Source organism: Lepus europaeus, chromosome 6, assembly GCF_033115175.1.
Source record: "Lepus europaeus isolate LE1 chromosome 6, mLepTim1.pri, whole genome shotgun sequence".
NCBI classification, from domain to species: Eukaryota; Metazoa; Chordata; class Mammalia; order Lagomorpha; family Leporidae; genus Lepus; species Lepus europaeus.
In genome coordinates this window covers 86727495-86734910 of record NC_084832.1, presented here as the reverse complement: position 1 = coordinate 86734910, position 7416 = coordinate 86727495, and positions in this window count along the sequence as shown.

The following is a 7416-nucleotide window of genomic DNA, read 5'->3' as shown; positions in this document are numbered from 1 at the left end:
CAGCTCCTGGCTTCTGCCTGGCCCAGCTCTGACCATTGTGGCCATTTAGGCAGTGAACCAGCAGATGGAAGACCTCTCTTTCTGTCTCTAGCTCTCTGTAACTCTGCCTATCAAATAAGTAAATAAATCTTTAAGAAAAAGTGTAAATTATGATGTGGAGACTGAAATTAAGAATGTAGCTAGGGGCCAGCACTGTGAGGTAGAGGATAAAGCTGCCACCTGCAGTGCTGGCTTTCCATAGGGCGCCGGTTCCAAGTCCCAGCTACACCACTTCCAATCCAGCTGTCTGCTATGGCCTGGGAAAGCAGTGGGAGATCCTGAAGAAGCTCCTTACTTCTGTCTTCAGACCAGCGCAGCTCCAGCCTTTGCAGCCAACTGGGGAGTGAACCAGCTGATGGAAGACCTTGAGATCTCTCTCTCTCTCTCTCTCTCTCTCTCTCTCTGCCTCTCCTTCTCTCTGTGTGTAACTCTGACTTTCAAATAAACAAATAAATAAATCTTTAAAAAAAAAAGTAGCTAAACCTGCAAGAAGAATTTGAGCTAATTACACAGTCTTTGTTTTTTAGAAAGTGCACAAAGTTGATTTGTGAAGTTTGAGGTGATAATATAGATCAGATTTTCAAAAGCTCGTGGTAGAGATTTTTTGTCTTAAGCTAGCAGTAATTTTTTTTAGTGGGAAGAGTAGATAGATGATTATGAACATACATCCTGGAACTCCATATGGAGTGAGCATCATGATTGTGCCTTAACCCTTAGGCCAAACACTCATTCCTTAATTTACAGTTCGGGTTTTCAGAAAATTTTTGAAATATACTCCAAAGAGAGGAGCACTTCCCAACTGGCTTTGTAATCCTAGACAGCTCTGGATAAGAAATACAAGAATAATACAAGAAAAAAAAATTACAGGCCAATTTCAAGAACATCCTAATCAAGGTATCAGCAATTGATTAGTGATAAAAGGTATATCATAATGAAATAGAGTTGTTTCAAGAGTAAGATTGGTTTAATATTTGAAAATCAACTGATAAAATTCACCTCATTACAAGTAGAAGAAGAAAAAAAGTAGGACCAGTATGAAAAGAAATTTGGTAAAATTCAGCAGCCATTCACAATAACTTAGCAAGCTGAGAAGGGAAACTATTGGGGTCAGCAAGATGGTGCAGTGAGTTAAACCACTGCTTGGGATGACTGCATCTCATGTTGCAGTGCCTAGGATTCAGCCCTGCCTCTCCTTCTGATCCCACTTTCTGCTCTGTATGTGGCAGGCAGCAGAGAGTGGGCTATGTGTTTGGGTTTTTGTCACCCAACTGGGAGACCCAGATGGAGTTCTGGGCTCCTAGCTTTGGACTGGCCCGGCCCCAGCTGTTGTAGGCATTTGAAGAGAATGAAGCAGAGGATAGAAGAGGGCTTGCTTTCTCTCCCTTTCCTTTTTCTCTCACCTCTCTCACTCTGCTATAAATAAATATTTTAAAAAAAACTATTAGGAAAAAAAGAATCTGCAATAAACGTACAAATTAACACCTCTTGAAATCTATAACTATTTCTGGGGCTGGCATTGTTGTGCAGTGGGACACCTACATTGTGTATCAGAGTGCTGGTTCAAGTTCTGGTTGCTTTACTTTCAATCTAGCTTCTTGGTAACACACATGGGAAGTCAGCAGATGATGGCCCAAGTACTTGTATCCCACGTGGGAGATTTGGATGGAGTTTTAGACTCCTGGCTTTGGCCTGCCCCAGTCCCTGCATGTTGCAACCATTTATGTAGTGTACTTACAGATGAAAAATATCTATCTTGCCTTCTTACTCTGCCTTTCAGGTACATAAATAAATCTTCAAAAAAATAAGGCCCCACTTCAGCAGTTAAAAAAATAAAATTACCATTTTTACTCAGTATTATTTAAAGTTCCAGTTAGCTCAATATGGTTGATAAAAGGTATGAGAATTTCTTTCTTTCCTTTTTTTTTTTTTTTTTTGACAGGCAGAGTGGATAGTGAGAGAGAGAGAGACAGAGAGAAAGGTCTTCCTTTTTGCCATTGGTTCACCCTCCAATGGCCGCTGCGGCCAGCACGCTGCAGCCGGCGCATCGCGCTGATCCGATGGCAGGAGCCAGGTGCAGGACCCAAGGACTTGGGCCATCTTCCACTGCCTTCCCGGGCCATAGCAGAGAGCTGGCCTGGAAGAGGGGCAACCGGGACAGAACCCGGTGCCCCAACCGGGACTAGAACCCGGTGTGCTGGTGCCACAAGGCGGAGGATTAGCCTGTTAAGCCACGGTGCCAGCCTGAAAATTTCAATCAACATGTCTGTATACAAAGAAGAAAGAAAAACTAGCAATCTTAGAAATTAAGGAATTTTGGCCGGCGCCGCGGCTCAACAGGCTAATCCTCCGCCTTGTGGCACCAGCACACCGGGTTCTAGACCCAGTCGGGGCGCCGGATTCTGTCCCGGTTGCCCCTCTTCCAGGCTAGCTCTCTGCTGTGGCCCAGGAGTGCAGTGGAGGATGGCCCAAGTGCTTGAGCCCTGCACTCCATAGGAGACCAGGAGAAGCACCTGGGTTCGGGCTTCGGATCAGCGCGGTGCGCCAGCCGCAACGTGCAGGCTGCAGCGGCCATTGGAGGGTGAACCAACGGCAAAGGAAGACTTTTCTCTCTCTCTCTCTCTCTCTCTCTCTCTCTCTCACTGTCCACTCTGCCTGTCAAAAAAGAAAGAAAAGAAGGAAGGAAGGAAGGAAGGAAGGAAGGAAGGAAGGAAGGAAGGAAGGAAGGAAGGAAGGAAGGAATTTAGCAAGGTAATTAGCTGAGGGTGAAGGGCTGGTGCTGTAGCGCAGCAGGTTAATGCCCTGGCCTGAAGCGCAGGCATCCCATATGGGCGCCAGTTTGAGACCCAGCTGCTCCACTTCCTGTCCAGCTTTCTGCTATGGACTGGGAAAGCAGTCAAAGATGGCCCAAGTCCTAGGGCCCCTGCACCCACATAGGAGGCCCGGAAGAAGCTCCTGGCCCCTGGCTTCAGCGCAGCTCCGGCCATTGCTGCCAATTGGGGAGTGAACTATCAGATGGAAGACCTCTCTCTCTCTCTCTCTGCCTCTCCTCTCTCTGTAACTCTGACTTTCAAGTAAAAATAAATAAATGTTTAAAAAAAAAAAAAGGTAATTAGTTGAAAGGCCAGTATGTTTTAAAAAGCTCCTGGCTTCTGGCTTCATCCAGGCCCAGTCATGACTGTTGTGGCCATTTGTGGAGTTATCCAGTGGATGGAAGATCTCTGTCTCTCTGCCTCTCCCTCTCTCTGTCTCACCCTCTCTCAATCCTCTTTTTTTTTTTTTTTCTTCAATTTTTGCAAAGACATAATTTCAATCTACTCTGTGATCACAGGCTTGTCAACATAATATTCAATGAGTAAAATGTAGGAAGACCACAGTTCCACAAGGGCTAAAAATAGCAATGATAACTGTAGGGTTTTTTTTTTTTAAGATTTATTTTTTATTTACTTGAAAGGCAGAATTACAGAGATGAGGAGAGACAGAGAGAGAGAGAGATCTCCCATCTGCTGGTACACTGCCCAAATGGCTGCAATGGCCAGGCTGGACCAGGTCAAAGTCAGGAGCCTGGAACAACTTCTGGATTTCCCAAGTGGGTGCAGAAGCCCAAGCACTTGGGGCCATCTTCCGATGCTTTCCCAAGGGCATTAGCAGGGTGCTGGATCAGAAGTAGAGCAGCCAGGTCTGGAACCAGCACCCAATGGGGTGTTGGTGTTGCAGGCAGAGGCCTAAACTGTGCCACAACACTGGCCCCCATAACTGTAGTTTTTATAATACATTTTAACAGAGTAGGAAAGGGTAATCCTCCATATTTATCGCTTTAAGTTTTTCTTGGCTGTTATCCTAAGATAAATTTGATATTTGGTATCAAACTTGACATAAAACCATTCTTTCTCTGCCCTCCTCTCTCTATCTCTCTTATTTCCAAATGATAAAAAGCAAATTAAAAACATTTTAAATTGCGCATATACGTGAAAGTTCCATTGTCAGGTGTTGAGCAAGAAGTAGCACAGAACTAGAAGCAGGGGACAAGGGAAACGGGATTTCTGCCAGGATTTCCTTTCCAGGTTGTGGCACAAGAAGGGGACTGTGCAGACTGCAGCATACTTGCTGACTTGAGGTGACAGATAAAAAGATTCCGGGAGGCTGAGAGAACTAGAACCCCTAGGGCAGAGTACCAGAGAGGAGGAAGCAACACAATGAAATAGCTACAGAAAATCAGGTGGGATCCCCTTGGACCTTTGGTTTGTTGAATAAGCATGAGTCCATTGACCTGAGACTGTTTTATTTTTTTAATTTCCTACATACTGAACTTAATGTACCCAATATAGTACATAAAGGAACCAACACCTAACTTAGGAGTCTATTTTTTGTAATAGACAGCCAAGCCTCAGTCCCTAACAGCTGAGCATCAGCTAGTTGCAGGCAGTCAACTAATCAGACCAAGTCCAGATAAGCCCAACACTTGCACCTAACCAGTCAAGCTGTTTCTGTACTCCCCATTTTTATCTATACATACTCAATGCCCACATTACAGAGGGCAGCTCTCTGAACCTCTTCTGATTCTTAGTGCTGCCTGTTTCATGAATCTTTGCTCAAACTGTGTTAATTGTGTCTAAAAGTTTCTCTCTCTCTCTCTCTCTTTTTTTTTTTTTTTTTTGGACAGGCAGAGTGGACAGTGGGAGACAGAGAGAGAGAGAGAGAGAGAGAGAGAGAGAGAGAGAGGAAGGTCTTCCTTTTTCCATTGGTTCACCCCCCAATGGCTGCTGTGGCAGGCGCACCGCGCTGATCCGAAGCCCGGAGCCAGGTGTTTCTCCTGGTCTCCCATGCAGGTGCAGAGCCCAAGGACTTGGGCCATCCTCCCCTGCACTCCTGGGCCAGAGCAGAGAGCTGAACAGGAAGAGGAGCGACAGGAACAGAATCTGGCGCTCCGACCAGGACTAGAACCCGGTGTGCTGGCGCCACAGGCAGAAGATTAGCCTATTGAGCCACGGTGCTGGCCTAAAAATTTCTTTTTGTGGTTTATTTATTTGAAAGCTAGAGCAACAGAGAGAGAGAGAGAGAGAGTGAGAGGTAGAGACAGAAAAAACATCTTCCATCTGCTGATTCACTCCCCAGATAGATGCAATAGCTGGCCTGTGCCCTATTAAAGCCAGGAGTCGGCAACTCCATCCTGCTGCTTTCCCAGGAGCATTAGCAGGAAGCTGGGGCAGAAGCAGAGTTAGCTGAGACTCCAGCGGTGCTCCGAGACAGGACGCTGGTGTCTCATGCAGCGGCTTAACACAATGTTGGCCCCTCGAGTTTTTACTTTAATACAATGAATACTAAGCTGCAGTTGTGCAGGGTGAAATCACATTCCACAAAGCAAAAAACTGTCTCAGTTATAAACAGAAATTCCCGGAGCTCACATTAGTCAAAGAGGCCTGATAAAATACCAGAAGAGACCCTGGAAGCATCACACCCCCTGTAGCAGAGCCCTGCTACTCAGAATGCAACCCACATGACCCACATTTCTTTGTTTCTTTCTTTCTTTCTTTCTTTCTTTCTTTCTTTCTTTCTTTCTTTCTTTCTTTCTTTCAAGATTTCATTTATGTATTTGAGAGAATTAAAGAGAGGGAGAAACAGAAAGGTCTTCTATCCCCTGGTTCACTCCCCAAATGACTGCAACAGCTGGAGCTGGATTGATCTGAAGCCAGGAGCCAGGAGCCAGGAGTTTCCTGTGGGTCTCCCACACAGGTGCAGGGGCCCAAGGACTTAGTTCATCTACTGCTTTCCCAGGCCACAGCAGAGAGCTGGATCGGAAGAGGAGCAGCCGATGAACCCAGCACCCATAGGGATGTTGGTGACTCAGGAAGAGGCTTATTTCACTATGCCGCAGCACCAGCCCCAGGAGCCACATTTCTAGGAGATCTGCAAAGTCCAAAGCCTTCTCATAACAGAACCAAGATATTATGTACCTATTTGAGCTGAAATTTCTCAATTAAAACTTCTAGTGTCTTATAATCAGGAGCATGAATACAAGCCATTGTATTCACAGACGTGTTCACAGTTCAAGTAACTTTTAAAACACAAGCAGGCATTGCAGTATACCATATGAATGCTGGTTTGAGTCATGGCTACCCTACTTCCTATCCAGCTACTGGCTAATACACCTGGGAAAGCAGTGGAGGATGGTCCAGGTACTCGGGTCCCTGCCACTCACATGGGAGCCTAGCTGGAATTCCTGGCTCCTGGCTTCAACCTGGTCCAGTCCTGGCTGTTGTGGCCATATTGGGAGTGAACAACCAGATGGAAGCTCGCTCGCTTGCACTCTCTTTTACTCTGTAACTCTACCTTTCAAATAAATAAATCTTTTTTTTTTTTTTTGGACAGGCAGAGTGGACAGTAGAGGGAGACAGAGAGAAAGGTCTTCCTTTTGCCGTTGGTTCACCCTCCAATGGCCACCACGGTAGGCGCGCTGATCCGACCGCAGGAGCCAGGTGCTTCTCCTGGTCTCCCATGGGGTGCAGGGCCCAAGAACATGGGCCATCCTCCACTGCACTCCCTGGCCACAGCAGAGAGCTGGCCTGGAAGAGGGGCAACCGGGACAGGATCGGTGCCCCGACCGGGACTAGAACCCCATGTGCCGGCGCCGCAAGGTGGAGGATTAGCCTACTGAGCCGCGGCGCTGGCCTTCAAATAAATAAATCTTAAACAAAACAGACCAGGCATTGCGACACATGCCTGTCTTAGAACACTGATATCCCATATCAGAATGCCAGTTTGAGTCCCAGCTTCTGAATCAACTTCCGGCTAACATGTCTGAGAATGCAGCAGAAGATGGTCCATGACTTTAGCCCCTGCCACTCCTGTGGGAGTCCAGGATGGAGTTCCTGCTTCTTGGTTTTGGCCTGGCCCAGACCTAGCTGTTGCGGCCATTTGGAGAATGAACCAGTGGATGGAAGATCTCTCTGTCTCTCCCTTTCTGTGTTGCTCTGCCTTTCATATAAATACATCTCTCTTTTTTTTTTTAAAGGCATTTTTAATTAAGAAAGCTCCTCTCATGAAACAGTAAAATTTGTGAATTTCCCATATTACATCTCTGTAACACTTCTTTCATGTGTTGTGTGGTGAAGCAGCGTCTCAGTTGATTTTCTACTGCTCTGAGTACCCAGACCGGGTAATTTATAGGAAACAGAGATGTTTTAGGCTCACAGTCCGGAAGGTTAGGAAGTCCAAGAACATGACATTGGCACCTTGCAAGGGCCTTTTTGCTATGTCATTCTTTGGTGGAAGGCAGAAGAGTAAGAGAGAACAAGAGCAAATGGAAAGGCAGTCAAACTTAGAGATCCACTTCCACAATAACTAAACTACTCCAGAAGTAATGACATTAATCCATTCGTA